The following is a 24,511-nucleotide window of genomic DNA, read 5'->3' on the forward strand; positions in this document are numbered from 1 at the left end:
GAAATATAATCACACACATTTGTTTGCATACTATCTGTGGCTGCTTCCAACACAAAAGCAAAGTTGATTAATTGTGACAGACCATATGGCTTGAAGAGCCTAAAATATTTGTAATCTGGCTTTTAGTAGAAAATGTTTGCCAGCCTCTGCCCTAATTGGTCAAATAACCTTTAGGTGGGCTTGTTACTCAGGACTCTAACGTGACATTGGAAGGATATGCAAGTATCAAATCATCACAGTGTACACTTTAAATATCTTACAATTTTGTCAATCGTATCTCAATAAAGCTGAAAAAAGTAAAATAAAATTGTGCACCAGGAAAAAAAAAAAGGACATGCTAGGATCTTTGGGCTTTATTTCCAAATTTCAGCTAGAAAGACATACCAATTGACAGATAAATAGATGATTGATAGATTAATAGGTGATAGAGAGATAGATAGATAGATAGATAGATAGATAGATAGATAGATAGATAGATACATACATACATACATACATACATATAAGAAGAGTTTTGGAGTTTTTTTTTTAAACAGGGCTAACTGCCCTTCACGGTAAATGCAACTTCCAACTCCAATAACTATGGCTAACAAAGTCCACCACTTTCCTAGGAAAAAGATTATGTAGATGGCCACCATTATTAATACAGAATTAACAGAAAGAGAAGATGCTCAGTAAAAACAGTAAAATGTCCTGAAGACTCTTCTTGGCCCATGGCTTCATCTGTTTGGTTCACTTTTTCTGTTGGTTGGACCCTGCCCGCACAGCACTAAGATTTGGATTTGACCCATTTTTATCTGGGATGGCAGCTATTCCCTGAAAGACCTGAAGGCTGCTTGGAGACCATGTTTGAGAGTGTCTTAAAAGAATGCAGAGAAGAAAACGGGGAGAACTATAAAGATGTCCATTGCAGAATTCTTTAATGGCAACAAAGTAGAAATTATCTGAATTTTCAATGATAGGGCATGCTGAAATCAAAAATGGCTTAAATTGGGGGATCCCTGGGTGGCTCAGTGGTTTAGCGCCTGCCTTTAGCCCAGGGCATGATCCTGGGATCCCAGGATCGAGTCCCACATCGGGCTCCCTGCATGGAGCCTGTTCTCCCTCTGCCTGTGTCTCTGCCTCTCTCTCTCTCTCTCTGTCTCTTATGAATAAATAAATAAAATCTTTTCAAAATGGCTTAAATTAAGCCACACAGTAAATACTCTGAAGTCCTCAGAAACAGAGATAAATCTGCATATTTGTCAATAAAAAAAGACATCCATTATATATTGTTGAAAGAGTAAGGTTGGTCCCAAAGAGCATGTACAACATGATTTATTGTTTTAAAAGATACAAAGCATGAAAAAAATTTGGAAAGACAAACATCAACTTGATAATAGTTATTACTACTGGATAGTAAATTTAAAAAAAAAATTTATTCATGATAGACAGAGAGAGAGAGAGAGGCAGAGACACAGGCAGAGGGAGAAGCAGGCTCCATGCCAGGAGCCCTACTCGGGACTCGATCCTAGGACTCCAGGATCGCGCCCTGGGCCAAAGGCAGGCGCCAAACCGCTGAGTCACCCAGGGATCCCCTGGATAGTAAATTTTTATTTTCTTCCTTGTGATCATGTGGTTTTCTTTATCCTAATTGTTCTATGGTGGATATGAAATTACTGTATCATAAATAAATATTAAAAAGTATTTTAAAAGGCTTTCCTTATCTGGAGCTGTGTTGTATCAGTTGTTAAGAGAACATAACATGATTTTTATCTCACAACATATACATCTATGTCAACTTAAGACTTTTTATTAAAAGGATGCAGTATAAATACTTAACCCCAAATAATCTAATGCATTCATGTCATTATAAACCATATATGAAAAGTAACCTTCCCAAAGAGGACAGGTTATCACAGAGGAGCCAAAGAGAAAGAGAAAGAGCAAGAGTGGCTGTGTATGCTATGATAATTACTGACCAGTCAAATTAGCTCTCTTTTTCAGAACAATGTTAATCCAATTAAGATTAAGATTAATTGAGATTCTAATCATTCAATACAAATATAACTAATATAAACCAGCATTTCACATGATAGCATGTAAAACTAACTCATACGACCTTTCTACCTAAAGAATATGCCATATAATATGGTGACTTTTTAGGGCCAACAAATATTAAGAATGCAGCAACATTCTTCCTTCTTTTCTCCCTCCCTTTCTTTTTTTCCAAGCCACATCCTTGGCCAGCTCCTGTCATTCTGTATATTGCAATATGCCAGGCACTCTTAGGGTAAAAAGATCCTGGATATCAATCCAACAGCCCATTCCAATCTGTTTAGATCTGTTGGCCACATGCAATCTGTTCTTGAGGTCAAACTGTTCCACTGAAATCTGAACAACAATTTTTCTAAGAGTTTTCTGTTTTTACAAAACAACAAAATATAAAATGACATGACTATCACAAGATATGTATCTAACACATTTGTTCAACAGCATGGATTGTGAATTTTACATATGGTACATTAGTGTCTGGGTTCTAAGTGAATGATACCTCAAAACCCCTTCTTTGTCTAAAATAATAAAGAAGTATAGGTGACAATGCCCACTGTCTTTTTTCTTTTCAGGGTAAAAGTACATGCAACAAAAAAGGATTACAGAAAGAAGAAGTATGGGAGAAGCCTTAAACAAATTTTATTAAGAAATGAATACTGACACCTTTCTCATTTTTCCTATGAGAAGCAGCACTGGATCAGACACACATAGGACAAATATGCTTGTGTTGGACAAAAGTTCATGGGAAAGAATCTTATTGGATTCTGATCTGTTAGATAAATTTGTAGGGCAACGTCCCTAAATCAAGAGACTATAGTATTTAGACAAAGAAGAAAGAGCTAAATGCATGCACAATTAAAGGAAGTTTAGACAATTTATATTTTTAAATGCTAGTTGATTTATTCATGTTGCTATGCTAATGCATTTAAAATGAGATTTGACAAGGCAATTGGGAATGTGCCCTAAGGAATCTTTCCACAGTGGAAATTTGTGACCAAAGAGGCCTTTTTTTCAAACTGACATTAGTTTTTCAATGAATTAATTGCAAATTTCAAGAATTATGAGATTTCCTAAGTTATTTGTATTAGGAAATGAGCAGGAAAATGTAATTATTTTTCCTCTCAAATAATATTTGAGGTCTGAAAAGAAGCTATGAACTATGTCATATTTCTTGTATCTTTCTGACAGTTTGTAATTACTTTTAATGCTGCTGTTCTCTAAATTATTAATGCTAATCTGTCATGACAGAGGCTGAAGAGAACCAGTGATTATATGCCTTTTTACTAGCAAGACTGGTTTTAAATAAATGTCTTAATCACAAGAAAATAGAAGAGTAGTTACTTTAAAGGAAATAGACTTGTACCTTCTTCAGGGTTTCCTCCCATGCCTTAAAATAAAGTAAGTGTACACTGACAACAGTTTGGGCAGGATGACAATTTATGCAATAATTTCTGAAAGTGACATTGTGTGATGACACCCAGTGATTCACAGACTCACAGAGTTGTAAGGTGTCTTAAAAGCTCATTGACTGCACAACTTGCCTTCCAATGCCCGAACCATCCCTATTAATCATGGCCAATGGCTACCTGTTCTCTGTTTATCTTCAAAATGACAGGGAACTACCTCCCTCCAAAGGCATCCATTCCTCCCTTATTTTGAGTCAAGATTTTGTTTCCTATAAATTCTACCTACTGGTCTTAAATTTGTGTTTTGCTAACACATAGGACAGGCAGGTCTTCTTCCCAACACATGCTTGGTAACCCTTCAAACATTTGGATATATCTTTGGTATTCTTTCTAGGTCTTTTCATTTCCAGGCTAAATATACCAGCTTCCTTTAACAAGCTCCATGAGATCAGGGGCCCTCTGTTTTATTCACGCCTGTATCTCTAGCTCCCAGCATAACATAAATAATAAATAATAGTTGGAAGAACAAATGTAAGACTCTATTCATCATCTCTAGTTTCCCACATTTTTTCATTTCAATGACTAACAAACTTGATTCCTCTTTTCCAATTTTTGGCCAATCACATCCAAATTCTCATCCCAAAGAATGGGAGATCCATTCCCCAATTTCCTCCTTCTGTACATTTATATCATCTTATTTTCTTTACTTTTGTTTCAAAGAAAAAAAGCCTCTTAATTCTCTCCAAGGCTAACACCACCATCTAACTGGTTCTCCCTTCCACTCCTCCATCAACTCTATTTCCAGTTTATCTTTCATCTCTTTACAGTCTCTCTGTCAAATATTAAGATGTGTGAGATGGCGCCTTCCTAAAAACTAAGCTTTCCCTCCATCTTGCCTCCTCCTCAAAAATTGCCACCTTTTACATCACTGCCAAAATATGTAATCACTTTCTACAGACACATTTTATTATTTTTTTAAAGAATTTATTTATTTATTCATGAGGGACACAGAGAGAGAAAGAGAGAGAGAGGCAGAGACATAGGCAGAAAGAGAAGCAGGCTCCATGCAGGGAGCGCGACGTGGGACTCGATCCCAGGACTCCAGGATCATGCTGGGGGCCAAAGGCAGGTGCTCAACTGCTGAGCCGCTCAGGCATCCCTTTGTTAGCCTTTGTTATAAAATTATCAATATTTCATCACTGATATAAAAACACACACAGGTGAGAAATGAAAGCTCCGCCCAAAGACTTTAGATTCTGTGTGTGGTGAAATGATTAATGAGAGTGGATTGCTAATAATGAAGTGTCAATCAACTGAATTCAGAGACAAACTGAAGGACAAAACCAAGTTCTATTGTCTAATAAAGAAATGGTAGCCCTCTGTAGAAACTTTTTATTGTTCAACATCAACTCATATTTATGCAGACATTGGAATAAAGCTTATCTATCTATAAATATATTTTTTACAAAAGCACACATAGGCAGAATTTTGATGGTCTAAACTCTGTTGCAAAAATGATTTGAAAGTATGCCTTTTAAATGCCTCCCCATTTTAAAATTCACTGTCAAAATTAAATAATGCTACATCCATATCTAACTTTAATTTTCAGCTTGGGTTAATAAGATCAGAAATGAAACCTCTAAAATACATTCTCACATTTGCTTATTATTAACTTCTCTTAACATCTCTTTATGCTTCACATTTTTCCATAGCTCACCATTTCTTCATGGTCAATAAATCAAATCATGATTTTTTTTAAGCAAGTGGTTATATTAGGGAATCAGAACCACGTAAAACATTTGACAGTAATTAAAACTGTAAGGTTTTTAGTAAGCACTAGACTAATTACTTGATGTGCATTGTTTCTCTGAGTGCCAGAAGGTATGTCGCCTCCATTTTATAAATGAGGAAACTGAGGTTCACAAGGTTATGTAACATGCCTGGGGTAACACAGTTAGTAAGGGACAAAGCTGTGATTCAAGTACTAGAAAACCAATGCTCTCAACCAGAACAACATTCCACACCTTTATATTATGTAAACTTTCTCCCTTGAGTTAAAAATTAGGATATGGAGGGGCACCTGGGTGACTCAGGCATTTGAGCCTTTGACTCTGGATTTTGGCTCAAGTCATGATCCCAGGGTCCTGGGATCAAGCCCACGTTGGGCTCCATACTCAGTGCCAAGTCTGCTTGAGATTCTCTTTCTCTCCCTTTCCTCCCTTTCTGCTCCTCCCCCACCCCCCACTCATGTTCTCTCTCTTTCTTAAATAAATAAATAAATAGATAGATAGATAGATAGATAGATAGATAGATAAATAAATAAAATATTTTTAAAAAAGAAAAAGAGGGGCACTTGGGTGGCTCAGTGGTTGAGCATCTGACTTCAGCTCAGGTCATAATCTCAGAGTCCTGCGATTGAGTCCCACATGGGGCTCCCCACAGGGAGCCTACTTCTCCCTCTGCCTATGTCTCTACCTCTCTCTGTGTCTCTCATGAATAAATAAAATCTTTAAAAAGAAAAGAAAAGAAAGAAAGAAAGAAAGAAAGAAAGAAAGAAAGAAAGAAAGAAAGAAAGAAAAAGAAAGAAAGAAAGAAAGAAGAAAGAAGAAAGAAAAGAAAAGAAAGAAAGAAAGAAAGAAAGAAAGAAAGAAAGAAAGAAAGAAAGAAAGAAAGAAAGAAAGAGGATATGGAGGTGCAATAGAGGTGAGTGGCTTATGCAAATTCACACACTGCTAATTCCAAGAACCTATATCATACATCACATCACACAGCATCTGAGGAAAAGATGATTTCTAATCATCCCATCTCCTTTCTCAGGACCCACTTTCCCCTGGACAGCACTAGAATTCTTACTGGGGAGCTGTAGTCAGGTAGGAAGTGATCAGTAACTAGAGTTTGATGGACAAAAAGAGAAGGAATGAGAGCTTGAATCCCTAGTACTTTATTTGCTAGTACCTTTAGCTCTGCCCACCCCCCTTAGTGCAACCCCATATTTAGGGAAGAGAAGAGATCTAAACAAGAACCTCTGTTGCCTCAATGTTTTTTTTCCACAAGTAGAGCTTTAACAACAACCTCTGTACTTGAGGAATACAACAATGACAGACGGAGCCCAAACCCTCTTGGTAATGGAGAAGAATCATCTAAGCAGCCCCTAGTCTGACAAACACTGAATCCTTTCCCTACTTAAAGCAAAAAATAAAATTAAATTACAAATAAAAGCTACAAAGCCCATAACACCACCAAAGTCACAGAGAACTTTTGCTGAGTTGTACAAGCAGAGGACATTTTTGCAGAACACATTTGCATTTGAAAGTACCAACACATCCTAAATGTGCAGTGTATGCACAGATATGTGCAGTAGCAATTAGGAACAGAAATAACCAGCGCAACTGAATTAGAGTTGATGAGATTCTGGTGTTCAAGGCAGCCGCTTCCTTTATATGACTAATCTTTACGCATTCTTGGGGTTTCAGATTAGATGTTGCTTTTTCTACAGTTTCCCAGACTCCCAAAGTCTAGGCTATGTGCCCATCTGATGAGTTTCACCTTGTATTTCTCCTTCTCACAGTACTTGTTGCCTGAGATCAGTATTGCCAGTTCGCTTCATGGTTTCTCCCACTAGATGTAGGCTTTGTGAGAACTGCCTTACACATTGTATCATTAGTATGTCTCACAATGCCTGGCACAGTATTTGCTCAATAAATGTTTTGGAGTCGGTTAAGAATAAACAACAGGGGTGGAAAATGGGCCAATTACTTACAAAAAGTAAAAAATCTATCCGACTCTGATATCAGCTCTAATTATAAAATGTCACAAGACCAGGATATGATGTGGTAAGCGGTGACCATACAACTGAGTCAGAAACACAGAACCAAAAGAAAGAAATACAGAACCATGTAAAACAGAACTGTCAGGTCCAGACCTTGATAGCATCATCATGCTCATTCCTAGATAAGAACTCTATGCAAAAACTCTACTCATGGCAGCATTGGGAACATATAAAACATATATAACATCCATGAACTGATTTATACCGGACTTATCAATGCTATCTATCTATCCATCCACATATCTACCTCTCCATTATCTAGTACACTATCCATCCATTTGTATTATCTATTAATAGCTTACCTATCTAAGTATCCATTTATCCATGTATCCATCTGTCATGGGCAAAATCCTAAAGATATCCTCCAAGATTCCTATCCCTTAATTATTGAATAAAACACAAGCGCAGGTACTGCTGTAAAGGGAATTTGCAGATGTAATTAAGGTTCTAATCAGCTGCCTTTAAAATAGGGAGATCATTCTGGATCTTACTGGTGGGCCCAACATAACCACATGGACCTTAAAAGCAGAAGAGGAAATAGAAGATATGAGACAGATGAGAAAGCATGAGAGATCCCAAGAGTAAGAGAGACTTGATCTACTCTTGCTCACTGGGAACCTCAGTTCTTACAACCAGGAGGAACTGAATTTGGCAACAACCTGAATGAGCTTGGAAGGGGGTTCATTCCCAGAACCTCCATCAAGGGACAACACCTTGGTCAATGCCTTGACCTTGGACACATGAAACTGAGATCAGAGAAACCAACCTAGCTGACTGGATTTCTGACCTATAGAACTATGAGATAAAAATCTGTTATTGGGGCACCTGGGTGGCTCCGTCACTTAGGTTTCCGACTCAATTTTGTTTCAGGCAATGATTTCGGGGTCCTGGGATGGAGCCCCGTGTCAGGCTCCATGTTTGGCATGGAGTTTCCTTAAGATTCTCTCTCTCTCTCCACCCCTCCCCTTGTTCCTCATCCTCTTTCTCCCTCTCTACTAAAAAAAAAAAAAAAAAAAAGGTTGTTTTAAGCCATTAAATTTGTGGTAATTTGTTACAGCAACAAAATAACATTAATATACCATCTATCACTCTATTAAATCCATTTAGCTTCTCTCTATTACCATATATCTATTACCCGTCTATCTATCACATGTTGTCTCTTATCTATCACTTACCTATTATCATCTCTTGCATTATCTTTTACTTACCTATTGTATGCCTCAAAAATATATATTTGTTAGCTATATATCCATCTATTTGTCCATCTTTGTTGCCTGAACTGACTCCATTCCCTTAACAGCAGCTTTCCTTCTCTGACTTCCCACTTCTACTCCCAAACATACATGCTTTCCTCCTGGGAAAGACCAGCAACAACCACCATGAAGTGACAACTTGGATGATGATACCACAGGCCATGGGAAGCTCTCTAACCTGTGCCTGCCCTGGTATCCCTGTCTCTTCCCACAGCCTCACAGCTGGCTTATTGTCCTCTGCTTGACCTTCACTCAAATAGCCTGCCCAGCTCTAGATCGTGACTCCATCCTTGGATACTTAGCTCCTCCCAGCAGGTAAGTACCTAACTACCCTATCCTTAACCAGCCCAGGTTCCGTCTAACCAATGACCAATATGGCCATGGTGGTCCAAGAAGGACCCCAGAAGGTTATCAGGACATAGTTCATTTACTTCTTTGAATAGTATATGTTTTGTTCTAAGTGAACTTTTCTTTTGTCTATAAAGACCTGATTTCAAACAACTTTCAACTATTATTAAGATAGGATCAGGAAACCATCAATTATATTTGCCACTCTGGTACCAAGAAACATTATGTCTTAGAAAATGATGCCAACACAGGGCCAAGGGGCCTATTCGGATGCGTTACCTCTCACAGCAACACTTAAGCAATATTTCCTTATAAAAGATACAGTGCTGTCCTTCTAAGATCACATGCCATAAATGAAATGGCCATATAAATCCAACCTCATAAAATAAGAGTCAATTTTAACTATTGAAGCCTTTAGAAGTATAGGTCTTAACAGCATATTACTTGCCACAATATTAGATATGAGGATTTTATATAAATATATAAATGTATATACATGTATATATTAAAACATATATAGATTTTGAGTCCTTGCTTTATGCCAAGCATTAGACATACACACTTTTACCTACATTTCTTCCTATAATCCTTACAACTCTATAAAATATGTCCTGCTGTTATTGACATCTTTAAATGAGAGGTTAAGAAACTTGCCCAAGGTCACATAGCTATAATATAACAGAGTCAGGATATAAAGTCAAGGCTGACTCTCTCAACTACTGCACTACATTTTGTTCTTATCGTGGTGAGAGTGGCCAGGGTATGAAGGAGCATCCTTGCTCCTCAGATGAATCACTTCACACCCCTGGCCCTCACCTGGAAAGTAAGGGAGGTGGGCCATGTGCTCCCTCAGGCCTCATCAGGACCCAGCGGTCTACAGTTTCCTCCAATGGCCCCTCTGGCTGGATTCCTTCCTAGCAAGAATATAGGAGATGGATGGATCATCATCACCTTTCTCTTTTCCACATTAACCTCCTGATGTCATGTACATCATTGTCCTTCCTTTTTTCTAAAGATCATTTAACACCCCATTTAGTCACCTTTGATAAAGCTGTTCTTTCAAGGTACAATGAGAGGAACAGCTTTCAAGGTGGTTTCTCTGCACTGAGGACATGTCAAGCTCTGGAGGGCTTCCACCAGCATCTTGGTTATGGAGCAGACAGATGCAATGGAGCCAACATCAACAGCAGAAATAATAATCTAGGCTAGTGAGATTAGACAGGTTGACCAGTTCTCTACTGGAGACCCAGTGTGTAGCTGGCATTCTTTGCTCTAACAACACCATGTAGGAACTGTCCATCCTGACCCTGAACCAAAGGGGGAGTAGTTCATGATGTCAGTAGAATAAAATGCATTTCATCTAAGTTGCCAATTCCAATCAATTATGAGTGGGCTCCTGGAATGCTGGGTGAAACATACTTGGACCCACACTTTGGTCTCAGCTCAGCAGGAAAGAGCACTGATAGATTAATGATGTCTGCCAGAACAGAGGACCAGAAAAAGAGGCACCAGACTTGCTGCCTACTCATAGACCCTGAAATGTCAGTGGAAGACACAGGCTGTGCAGTCGAATCAGCCTAGGTTCAAATATCTGCCCTCTCACTTACCAGCTGTATAATACTGGGAAAAATGCTTAAACTTTCTGAGTGTTGGCTAAAGCAGAATAATTGTGGTAATAATGGTTGAAATGTTTGAGAAATGCTTAGTTAGACCCACGAACTCCTTAGCAATTAGCCATAGTTTCCTCAGATAAAAGACAGTGCAAAGAACGTTGCTAAGTACAGCAGGCAAAAAATGTTCTCCTTCTCTCCATCCCTTGAATTGGGACAGAAGTTATAAACTTACAGTCATGGGCTCAATCTAGCCTTTGGACCTATTTTATCTGGCCATGTTGTTGGCTTACATGGTGTCTAAATAATTTTGGGATTAGTTACAAGTTTATTTCACATTCTTTAAAAATCCATACATCTTACTTCTTTGAAAAGTTTGATCTGACAACATTGGCCCCATTCTCACATGGCAACAGTCCACTGTGGCTGCTGCCTTTGGAAGGGTCCTGGACTCTTTTTTTCTTTCTTTTTTTCAATGTGGTATATGTTATATATTCAGGAAGGTGCATAAAATACATCACAGTTTAAAGAGTAGTTATAAAGCCAACATCTATGTAACCAAATCAAGGAATGGAGCACCAGACTGCTAGAAGACTTGTGCGTCCTTCCAATCACAGCCTCAACCTCCCTCTAGGGTCACCACCATGCTGACCTTTACGATAATAATTTTCTTATTTTTCATTTTATTTTTACCATGTATGTATGTATTCCTAAGTACATAGTTTGGAGAGCTATATGGACATGAACTCTTACCAAATGCCTTTCTTTTGGGTCTAGCTAACTTTACTCAACATGATGGTTGGGAGATTTGCTGAGGTTGACAAATTACATTTATTTTCATTGCTGTGTGGGTCATGCATTCTTTCTGCCACCTCTCCACCTGGCCCTATTATAGGCATTTGGATTTGTGCTTTTATAACAGGACATATGGCTCCCCTGATGCAGAGAAATAATTATCATTATAATCATGGTCCACTCTCTGACCACTCTAGTGAAGGTTCCTAGTTTGTTTTGCAGCCCCACTGTGAGCTCAGTTTGCTGATATTCCTATGAGTCTTCAACCTGAGTAGACTCAGTCTGTGCAATTCCTGCTCTATGTCACTCCTCAATTCCATTAACCTCCCCAGCCCGTCCAGTAAGTGACCCAGTCAGCTAAGGCTGACTGCTCTGCATTTATCAGTCCCTTCCTCTCAATAAGGAATTAAGAGATTCAGTGAAGCCAGAACCAGATCACCCTTCCAGTAGCACATCAGGCGGCTCACAGCAGCTTCTCCATGGCTGTTTGTCATTACCTTAGCTTTATGAGTCTTCAATCAGTGCAGACAGCTCCTCCGCCAACCCAATTTGAATTAATTTGTCAAGCAAAATTTTGTGAAATAATGTATCAGCTGCATTACTGAAGTAAGATCTATGACTTCTACAGTGATCCTTTCATCTTCTAATTTAGCCATTCTATCAATAAAACCAATCAAGTTTTCTTGGCAAATTTTTCTTTATAAATCAGCTTTATGGGTCATGGATCCATATTCTTCTTGATGTTTATGGATTTTCATTCCTAATATCAGTTCCATTGTTTTACTACAATGGAAGTGAGACATCTAAGACAATGTGTGTAGGGGTGTTTTCCAATACACTTCTGGCTACAAAAGTCAAGCTCAGCATTTCAGAAGTGCTGAATGGCTTTATTATACCAACTTTCTGTGGCAGGTAGAGAACAAAGTTCCAATCTCTCAGACTGGCATACGAGGCCCTTTGACCACCAGACCCCAACCAGTCTGTCTCCCTAGTCTCATTTCTCCCATGCATGAATGATACAACAAGGCCCTGGTGTGTCCTAATCATCAATCCTTTGTACTCTCTCTGCAATGCCTCTCATATCAATTAGGACTCTTTAGGTGATAAGTGACAGAAAGCCAACATAATGGCATAAATTAGCTTAAGATAAAAAGAAATATATTGGCTCATGTAATTTAAAAGTTCAGGGATAGCACTGACTACTGATATCCAGTCTTCAGGTGCCACTTGATCAGAGCTTCAGCAAAGAGATCACTCAGATCACTCTCTCTTGTCTCTGTCTCTGTCTCTGTCTCTCCCTGTCTCTCTGTCTCTTTCTCTCATACATTTTACCTTATAGTCACATAAATGCTTATGGTTTTCCCAATATTTACATTTCTCACTCCCAGTCCTAAAAGATAGAAAGTCTCCATGGGATATTAGAGGGATTTTCCAAATTCTTCATTCCTTCTATGTTATAGAATTTAGACATCTATGGCCATTCTCAACAAAGAATGATTTTTCCTGTAAAGGGATATTTGATCATGTCCTTGGTTGTCACAATTTAGGACACATGTTACTGAGACCAGAGGTGTTGCTAACATCCTACAATGCACAGGACAGCCCCTCCCACAAAGGAATGTCTGACTCCAATGTCACTGGTACTGAGGTAAGAAACCCCTCCCTCTGCCCTTTGCACTTTGCTGTGTGAACTGCCAGTGAATGTATTTCTCTCTCCCACTAGATTCAACAAAACACTGTGTTTACTGCCCAGACTGGCCCAGTCCCACTTGGACTGGATATGTAGTCTACACGGGGACACTGCTCATGACTGTGCACAAGGTGCCCTGCTGAGAGGTGAGTGGGCCTGACCTGGGTCTGATAGATAACTGACCAAGTGGTACCCACAAAACTGTATCCAACTAGATTACATCTTTTCCCAATTTTCATGGATTCCCAGCAGTGGCAAGAAGAGGAAGTCAGAATCTTTCCTGCATCTCTAGCTAGATCTATATGTTCACTCATTATGGTTTCTAGATAGTTCATGTTATTCTTTGAGGTGTTATGAAGGATCTGATGAACTGCCTGCTGCATTAGTAAGCAGACCTGGTAGATGGCACATGTGGTTTCTAGGTAATCCCCCTTGAAGCATCATTCCTGTGTTCCTCTCCTTCTAACAGACTCATCAGAAGCTCAGTCTTCTAAGAGGCCGTGCCTGTAGTTTCAGGGTGAGGATCTGGACAAACACCATGGTGGTAGGCAGAGTCTAAGATGTCCTTCAAGTTTCCTGTCCCCTGGTATATATGCCCTGTCTAATCTCTGGGACTGTGAATTTGAGGAGACATCACTGCCATGTTTATGTTTTTAATGTTTATTTACATTATATACAGATTTTTCAGCTATGAGTACATCCCAAACCAGTTAACTTTAAGATAGTGAGACTATCTGGGTGAGCCTGACCTAATCACAGAAGCCCTTTAAATCTGGGTCTAGACGTCAGCCTCAGAGGAGGTCACAGCCTCAAAACCCAAGAAGAATTTGACATGCCATTGCTAACTTGAAGATGGAGGGGCGCACGTGGCCAGGAATGTGGGCATCCTGAGAGCAACCCAGACAGTAGCAAGGACATGGGAACCTCAGTTGTAAAACCACAAGGAACTGAATTCTGCCAACAACAACAAGAAGGAGACTGGAAGTGGATTAATCCTTAGAGCCTCCAGGTTAGAATTCAGCCCAGCCAACACCTTGATACCAGTCTGGTGCAGCCCTAAGCAAAGAACTTAGGTGGACATCCAACCTACAGAACCATGGGCTAATGAATGGGAGTTGTTTAAGTTGCTACATTTGCGGTCATTCGTTACACAGCCATAGAAGACTGAGACAACCATGAACAGACCTCTAGTCACACAAATACCTCAAGTCCTTTGCTAACCTCAAAACATTTGCTTTCCACTTATTCCCACTTTCTTTCCACACCACTGTAAAGTGTGGATGATTTGCCTGAGGTCTTGCAAGTTCAGTCACACCTGAGCAAATTTTTTTCAGCATAAGACCAATGGAACTTACTTTTCACAAAGTTAAACCATAGTTTCTTTGAACACTCCACTAATACTCAAGGTTGCACCTGGCCTTGATCACCCAGTAATGCTCATTTTAAGAGCCTAAAGCATATTATTTCTGAAACAAAATGCAAACATACCATTTAAAAAAAAGAAACAGTCACCCTAATGCTAAGCTTTACCCAGGAGCTGCAGGATTTCACGGCAGGCCCTTTGGATTATTTAATATTCCCTTCATCTCCACCGGAGGTTGTGAGGCTGAATAGAGATGATGTCTCGGGATTGTTAAACATAACTCCAGAGTGCGTGCCTGAAACACATTCTGGTTGCTAGAAGATGTAAGATACAAGAGGCAGGGCTGGTCTATGCTGATATAACTCTTCCTACTGAATCCCCAAGCTTAGCCACAGTAAGAATTTTAAAGTATTTGGGCCAAATGTTCATCTACTTGCAATTTAAGGGATATTTAAAAAGTTATCCACTGGGTCCCACTATAATTTGAAAGATATATTGGAAAGAAGTATTGGGACTTGTGAGAAAATTTCTTGATCATGAATTAAAATTTCATAACACCACTACAGCATTTTGATGGTACTTTTGTCTGCCTATGAAGCATTTCCCTTGAGTTCAGCTGTTCCATTTGCATTTTTAATATTCAGTTGTTTCTAACTCATGCCCAGACTTTTTGACCATGTTTATATTAGAATCTAAAGAAGAGTACCAGCAATTCCCAATTGTTTGCTACAGAATGCTCCCGTAAGTTGTTTTTAAACAAGATCATTGCACAAAAACACTCTTTTTCTCTTGGAAACATTTTTGTAAAGGGTAAGGTTTCCTGACCAATGATGAGCATCAGAAAAGTTATAGCTATAACAAATATGTTGTAGAAGAAAAGATCAATCATAAACTTCTTTGGATAATTAACATTAGACAAATATTCTATAAAATGAACACAAATATTTCAAACACTAAGATTATTATTACATCCAATATGAACCAATATACTGCCCATTGGTTAACAACTGGGCTGATTTCTTTAGATTTAGAAAAACTTTTAAAGAAGGTTGAGAGGGATCCCTGGGTGGTGCAGCGGTTTAGCGCCTGCCTTTGGCCCAGGGCACGATCCTGGAGACCCGGGATCGAATCCCATGTCGGGCTCCCGGTGCATGGAGCCTGCTTCTTCCTCTGCCTGTGTCTCTGCCTCTCTCTCTCTGTGTGTGTGACTATCATAAATAAATAAAGAAAGTTGAGAACAGTCTTATTTTGTTTTTAAAGTTTCTCAGAGATTACTGACCAAATGCTAGTTTATCCCCTTATAAGTTTTTTGGAGCAAGGGATGGTGTTCATGATTGTATCAGTTGTCATAAAACTACCTCAACTTCAGAATTTTTTTTTTTTAGCAAAGCATTCGTCAGGGAATGCATGTGCATGTGCTTGTGTGTACAGGTGTGTATACCTGTACACAGGAGAACCAGAAGTCTGCTTTCTCAGATTCTGATTTCTCTGCCTACTGCTTCATTCACACCCCCATCCCACTGTCCCACCTCCTCACTCCTCTCTGTCTTGATCACACTGGTTCAAGTCCTGCATAGAGATATGTGAGTTGGTGCACAGGAGAGGGAGGCAAAGTGATACTTACTTTGACTTGGGGATGGCTTGTGAAGCTAAGGATAAAGAAAAGAGTCTGGTATTGGCTGATTTTATGGATATAACTATTTTTCCATCAGTTAACTATAGTCTTTTCTCTACCTCCTGCTTCCGTTCTATTAGAGAGAGGCTCAATAAATAAATCAATATGGTGGGAAATAAGGTAGTCACACTAAATAAAATTGAATAAGCTAAACAATAAAGTTCAAAATTTGAAAAGTAGGAGTAATACTTATCCATATTGCCTTTTCATCAATCTTGGAGGCTTTAACTTGGAGTTCTACTCGTCATTGGGAGGGACGAAGAAGTGTGGAATAGAGTGTGATAGATACTCTGTTTTTTTTTTTTTTTAATTTGTTTTTCCTGCCTTACATATTCCTCTTTTTCTCCTCTTCCTCTGTTCACATGGCAAATGCCTGACATGAGCTTACCTACTGGAGTATCCTGTTTTACTGAACACAGTGACTGAGGGCATGGGATTCAAGAAAGGCCAGTTGTATTTCCTCACTAGAACTGACATACTGATGATGGATGAGAGAAATCCCCTCTGTGTTGATTTGAATAATGGCTACCAACAGCCATTGTCCCTAGCCACATGGAAATAACTTGTCTGCTGAACAAGAAGAACCACAATGTAGAGAAAACAGAAAGGTGGCTGGTGGGGGTGGGTGGTGGTGGTGGTGGTAAATGTATGGAAGGATAAATATGTGTGCTCTCCCTTATCTTCCTTCAAAGGGGAGAGAGATGCCAAAACAATGATACCCCACTCATAGACCATGGATTTTAATCAAATTCATCAACTACTTTGCCTTGATTTCCTGGTGCTAGCAACTTGAATTCTCAAAGTCATAGGGGGATTTTAGTGAGCCTCTGACCTTGAGTGAGGAAAGGACCTAATAGGCTCTGTCCTTCACCAGCCTTCAAACCCAGAGCCATCACACTGCATGCTTCCAGGATGTGAACTGGGTCATACCATATACTTCCAGGAGATAAGTGGGATCATTGGCATTGGGCCAGATGGTAGCCAATCCCTCTAGAATAACCTATTCTTTGGAGCAATTCTTTCATCTTTCCCATCAAGTAGACTCCATGGTGGCCTTTCCCTGCCAGTGCCAAATGCATGTCCAAATTTTAGGATGAACACAGCTTAGGCTCAGGCTGGGATCCTGGCAACCTATACTCATCTTATTTTCTACCACCTGCCCCTCTGGCCTCTGCTGCCAGAATTTGGCAGATGATATGCTTGCTGGGCCAATCACTGGGCTTTGGAGGGATGATATGATGGCCTTGGCCCCTCAAGCATTTATTTAGGACTCTGAACCCAAATAGAAGACAAAGCATGCTAAGTATGAGGAATGATTTCAAGTTGCCTTCTTAGACTGTATCAACCAAGTGTAACAGATAGAATTGTTTGGATCCTGATTCAAACAAACCCAAGAAAGAAACACCATTTATAATGCAATCGGGGAAGTGAACACTGACTGGATATTTGATGCTAATAAGCAGATACTCTCATGTTTTTTACATGTGATAATGATACTGTGATTGTGCTTTTTTTAAGGGTTCTTGTCTTTTAAAAACACATACTGACATATATGTGGATGAAATGAGATGATAGCTGAGATTTGCTTCAAAATAAACCAGTCAGTGTGAGAGAGGTAGAGAGAAGTGGGTGGGGTAGAAATAAAACACTTCTTTTGAGGACTGTTGAAGCTGGGTGATGGTTACATGGGGCTTCATTGTACTATTTTGTCATTTTCTGTCTGTATTTGAACATTTTCATAATAGAAAGTTACAAAATAATTCCAGGCATCTGCAGAGACTGGGGTTCTGGAGTATCCTCACTGCAAGCAAGTGGATATATCTACATTAGCATTTCCTGAATGCAAGAAATTCAGTTCCAGAGTGGAGACTGTTTTGACATATCTAGTTCCCGCCAAAAATATACAAGAAAGTCAGGCTCTGTACACCATGCCAAGGTGAGTTAAAGAAAGTAAGGTTCCATCAAGCCACAAAGATCTAGACAATATCTATTTACACTCAAATGAAACAAAGACTTTAATAACATCCTGGCTCAAGCCAATACACCATATCTCCATCTTCTGGAATCAAAGACAAAGGTGTGGTTTCTAATTAGAGACAGCCCCCTTGGATATCAAAAAACCACAGGGAACTTAGGAATTACTCATTTCCTTCTCAAGTGGTCAGTTTGGACTAGATCTCCTTAATGTGGGCTTTCAATGCCAATAGCTACTTCTCAGACATTAGTACTTCAAACATATCTATCATTGTATTGGGGTTCTTCAGAGAAACAGAACCAATAAGATATACATAGATGTAAATATAAGAGATTAATTATAAACTGGCTCACATGGTCATGGAGGCTGAGAAGTCCCATGATCTGCCATCTGAAAGCTGGAGAACCAGGAAAATCAGTGGTATACTTAAGTCTGAGTCCAAAGGCCTGATAATTGCAGGACCATGGTATAAGTTCCAGTCTGAGTTCAAATGTCCAAAGAGCCAGGAGCACCAATGTCCTAAGGCAGAAAAAGATGAATGTCTCAGCTCAAAGAGAGAGAGTTAATTCACCCTTTCTCCATCTTTTTGTTTTATTCAAGCCTTCAACTGATTGGATGATGCCCATCCACATTGTAAGGGTGATCTTCATTACTTAGTCTACTGATTCAAATGCTAATCTCTTTTAGAAACACTCTCACAGACATACCCAGAAATAATGTTTTAGAAGTTTTCTGGGTATCTTTAGCCCCATAATATTGACACATAAAATTAGTCAACCCAATCATATTAGAAAAAAGCATTCAAAGTTTCTTCCATGTGGTGTTCAGAGAAATAAGGTTGTGCCTATCTTAAGCCTGTTCAATTATGAGTCTTTCTAAGCAGCAAAATAATCCATATGAGTGGTGGACCCACCATGCCTGACACAATGTGTGCCTCATTTATTTCTACCAAATCACTGTAAATGTATGATTGCTGCCCTCTCAGCGAAAGGAATCTCTGGTTTTACAGAGGCAGTAAAAGAGATCTTTGAAAACTATGTGTTGAATAACTCCACAGTCTGCTGTGCATCATTTTTATTGACTGTAATGAAGATGTTATCAGTGTGGCAGGAGTATCATCTGAATATGCCTGGACACAGAACCTTTTGAAAATATTTGACTTTATTCTCACTTGAACCTGGCAGGACTCAGAGAGGGAGGCAGATGCTGTGGTGAGCACACTGTTCTCAGTTCTTTTTGTTTTTAATTTTATTTTTTTTCTCACTTAGTTCTGAAGGAGGAGGTGCCACCTGAATATCTCCAGGTGCATCTGTGGGCATTGGCATCTCCTCCTCTACCTCTTCTAGTTTCTGATATGCCCAGCTCTGGTCAGCTGTGAGCCCTGATAACCCTTATCAGAGCAAGAGGCCCATATCTAACAAGGAGATTGGGCAAGTTTTCTCCTGTGTCTCTGAGTCAATGACTAGGTATAACAGGCCCATTATATCGTATGTTCCCCCCAAAGACCCTCCCCAGCCTCACTAGCTTTGCCTTTCCTCCTTATTTAAACTCTATACCTGGGGGTCTCAGCCTTCAGCATATATCAGAATCACCTAGAAGGCGCTTTATATCACACATTGCAGGCTCCACCTCCAGAGCTTCTGATTCAGTAGAATTTGCATTTATAATGATTAGCCAGGTGATGCTGATGCTGCTGATCTGCTTTAAGAAGCTCAGCTCTAGAGGTCTCTAGAAGTCTTTTCCTGAATCCCAGTTTCCTTGGTTAAGACCCTCTACTTTCTCGGCCTAGACCTTGGCCTTAACCCCAGCTGGCAAAACCAGAAAGATCTTGATGCAGGAATTATCGGGATTCAACCTCAAGACTCCTGCTGGTTCACTGTGAGACCTCTACTTAGACACCACTTCGGATGGTCACGAACCCTGAAGAGGACTGAATCCTCTTTAATTTCTAGGACATTGTGATTTGAGTTGTTGTTACTACCTGAGTGTCTGTCCTAGAATTTAACCTAAGAGTTAAATTCCCTTAGGTCCTGTCCCACCCAACCACAACTTTCTTTGTGCCTTCTAGCACCAATGCTGAGGTCCCAATCCTATGTAACCAAACCAACAGGATAGTGTTCCAATCCTCTGTACCTCTCTCTACTGGAAGCCCAGATCTCAGGCTCCCAACTTGACTTTGGCACCTGCACTGCTGATTGATCTTTTATTATTATTATTTTTATTAGAATGATGATGATGATAATGATGAGTTCTTCCAGGACAGAGAAGGCCTCAGTTCAAGCCCATCTGTATAAATAAATATGTAGGAAGAATTTGGCCAAATGCCTTTACTCCTCTGGGACTCAGGGCTGGAATAAACAATCTATAGATGCCCAGTTTCCACCAGCAGATAAATGTTCCAATTCATGGAGATGGGAGGATACCCCAGCTTTTCCATTTTTTTCAAAGCTTCCCTGATGATTACAATGTGCAACCAGGGTTGAAAGCCACTAGCCCATCCCTTGATTTCACAAATAAATAGACGAAGACTTGGAACAGTGGCATGCATGTCGGAGTTTCACAAACAAAAATTGGAATCTGGGGCAGCTCCGGTGGCACAGCAGTTTAGCACCGCCTGCATTCCGGGGCGTGATCCTGGAGACCCGGGATCGAGTCCCACCTCAGGCTCTCTGCATGGAGCCTGCTTCTCCCTCTACCTGTGTCTCTGCTACTCTCTCTCTCTCTGCATCTCTATGAAGAAATAAATAAAATCTTAAAAAAAAAGAAAAGAAAAATGTTATAAAAAAAATTGGAATCTGGCACTAGAATTCTGGCCTCCCAATTCCTACTACAGAGATCCATGCAGACATGGGAATAAATACCACCTTCCCACTTCTAGGCAGGCCCAAACCCAAGCAGTGGCTATCTAGCTCAAATGTGCCACAGAATCATCTAAGGAGTTTGTTAAAATGGAAGGAGATCTGGAATCTCAGCCAGACCTTCTGTGGCATAGAGATCCCCAGGGGAAACAAGGAAGAGAAGGTGACTAGTGCGCCTCCTAGATGTCAGAGTATGTCATCAGCATCTACCAAGCTACTTTTACCTGGGTTAGCATCCCTGCCCTGGACTTGCCCTCCATTCTCTGGTTGTGATGCTCTGAATAAACTAAACACCTGATTCTGACTTGGGCTCCAGATTTGAGGACTATATAACCTGACACCCAATTCTGACTTGGGCTCCAGATTTAAGGATTAGATTGGCCTCTTGCCTTATGATCCTCACTTTTTCTCCTTCTCTTCCCAGCTTCCCCAGCTGAGGAGGTTGTGTGCCTCCTTACAAAAGACCAAATTTCACCACTGCTGGACAAACCTTCAGAGGCCTTCCCTGCCCGTAGTAAAGCAACCCAGCCTCTCCTCTTAGGGGCTGGAAACCATACTCATTATACACACTATTAGCCATAAAGGCTTCAGGGGCTATTAGAGAGAAACAAAAGTCCCCCCAGTGATTTCTATGGATGGTCTGAAATGTTTGTCATTGTCCTCAAACAACAGTTTGTCACAGGGACATATAATTCAGCAGAGTCTGAGCAGGCCCCTGGCTCCTCACTGGTTTATTTATGTCATTTATTGGGAGCTTTTAAAGAATTGTTTTTCCCAGTCAGCCAAATGCACTGATGGAAGCACATTGTCAGCCTTCAAAAACCAGAATCACATCGTTGTCTAGTAAATATGTTCCTGCTCTTTAACTGGGTTTTAAAATTGCGCTGCATTGTAGAAAGAAAAATGGTATGTGTGTGAGTGTGGCTCAAAATCTCCGATGCTTGGGGGAGGGTCGGCTGGGTTCTAGTATCTTTCAACAAAATGCAGCAATTTATTTGTGGAAATCCCATTATAGCTAATAGGAGTTAAAAACCATTTAAAAAGATAAGGACGTCTAGCCATTTCAAGATTATCTTGTGAAATGTGCCCTGCTAAAAAAGGAATGAATTTTGCAAAGAACATCGCAAATCTAGTCATACCAATTCAACTCACATAAAACAATTAAAACTAAATAAATCTGATACCAGTGCTAAATGCTTTTTTAAAATCTATCTTTAAATACATCAGGCTTAGAAATTCTCACTACTAGGAAAACATACGCTGCACGCTTATACATCAAAGGCTATTCTCAGGCAACTCCCTTTAAGCAAGTTAATTGGACCAAATTTTAAATTAACATGAAGGAAGAGAGTATTACAATTTATAGAATTGGAGATCTCAAACTTAAAGAACTTTCAAAATGGAGTAAATCATATCCTTGAACCTGTTCTGCTCGACATGTTTAGTAGCATCTTGGATAAAGATGGAAAGAAAGCTTTTCCAATTTACAAGGGAAACAAAACTGAGAGAAATAAGCGATCCAATAGAGAATAAAATAAAGATGATTCACATTGGTTTTGACAGCCCTGAGGAAATTGTACCCTTTCCTAAAGTAATTCTCCTCTACCTCTAGAAATTGATTCCAGGAAAATCATCCCAAGAATGTTGGAAGAGGAAAGAAATAATAAGAAGAAAAACACTATACACAGATGTTTAATACAGTCTTATATATAATAGGAACAACAATAGCATGCTAATATTGGATGGATGCTTCAATAAATTACGATACATTCATTCAATGAAATACAATGCTGCAATACTTATGGAAAGTTTATAAGAACAAAAAGAAGTGCTTCTTTTATTTTTAAGATTAAAAAGTCAGGATATGAAATATGAAATAAAAACTTTTTAAAAAATATAACAGATTAGGAAAAATAGCCAGAAAAATCATGGTAATAGTATTCTTTCTTTCATGTTTACAATTCCCATTCAACAGTCACTCTTTCCACAATTTAACACTTATTAAACATCTACTTGGGCCAGCACCTGGGGGTGACTTTTATTCTCTTTTACTTCATACTTCTCTATGATTTATAGTTTGTACATGAGGCTGCAATTTCCTCAAGAGGACTCAAGCTTACACTGAGCTTATGGAGCTTACAAACTTTTAGAGACTCTCTTCTTTCTTTGAAAATGCAAACTTTCCTGGGGCACCTGGGTGATGCAATTGGTCAAGAGGGGACTCTTGGTTTTGACTCAGGTCAAGATTTCAGGGTCCTGATCTCAGGGTCAGCCTCACAGTCAGAGGGGAGTCTGCTTGAGATTCTCTCCCTCTCTCTCTGCTCCTCCTCCCAGCTATGAGCTCCTGTGCATGTGAGATCTCTCTCTCAAATAAATAAATACATCTTTTTTAAAAAATGCAAATCCCATCTCTGTTATAGTTCCCCAGGTCACATGGACTCTGTTCTTTTGTTTCTCAGCTCTGAGAGATGCTATTTACCCACCCAACTGTAGGAGTAGCATGCCTCACAGAGGAGGGTCACTGACTACCAAGGTCTACCTGAGCTGTTCCTCCCCTCCTTTGATTTCCTCCCCAACAAACAAGAAGACAGGATCCCTAAACCTCTCCTCCTATTACAGGTAGCAGTACCACCTTGATAATGACCATGTGGGTTAACACATACAATAAAAAAAAGTGTTGATCATACACCTACCAAAACGCACAACACCCAAACGCCTGGGTGGCTCAGTCGGTGAAGTGTTTGCCTTCAGCTCAGGTCATTATCTCAGGTCCTAGGATCATGGCCCAGATCAGGCCCTGCTCAGCAGGGAGTCTGCTTCTCCCTCTCCCTCTGCTCTTCCCCCACTCATGTGCACTCGTGCTCTCTTGCTCTCTCTCTTAAATAAATAAATAAATAAATAAATAAATAAATAAATAAATAAATAAATAAAATATAATTTTTAAGTGCACAGCCACATCCTCCAGGCCAACTAAATCAGGGATCTATGGGTTATAAGTACCTGAGAGTTCCCCAGACCTTGGCACATGCTATTCTCTCTTTGCAGAACACTCTTTTCCCACATCTGCCTGGCTTATTCCCTCGTCTACTTCCTGTCTTTGCCAAATTTCCCCTTCTCAAGAAGGCCTCTACAACCATACTATTTTAAATTCCTGACCACTCACACTTCAGTACTCCTGGTCCATTTCCTTGCTTTTACTTTCTCACTGCATCCATCCTCTTCTTGTACACCACATATCGTACTTAGGTTGTTCACTGTTTCTCACTCTCCCATTCCCCTATCCAGTAACCATTGGAATGCAAAGCTCCAGGAGGCCAGAGATATTTTCATCTTTATCTTCTGCAGCTGTAACCCCAGCCACAAGAATAGAATCTGGCACATGATAGGCATTCAATAATATTTGAAGAATAAACAATGAGTAAATGGTGCAATCTCAAGGAAAACTGTAAATCATAGCAATCATTTGTTCAACACCTATCATATTTGTATGTGCTATTTCATTAGGTCCTCTCCAGAACTCTGTGAAATGAGCAAATATTATATTCATTTTATAGATGGAGAAATTGAGGCCCGGAAAGGTGAAATAACTTGTTCAAGGTCATTCAGTAGTATATTCTTTGCCACCATAGCAAAGTACCAGATGACATAAACAACATAAATTTATTTTCTCACAAT

This window comes from Canis lupus, chromosome 5 (assembly GCF_011100685.1).
Source record: "Canis lupus familiaris isolate Mischka breed German Shepherd chromosome 5, alternate assembly UU_Cfam_GSD_1.0, whole genome shotgun sequence".
Lineage (NCBI taxonomy): Eukaryota > Metazoa > Chordata > Mammalia > Carnivora > Canidae > Canis > Canis lupus.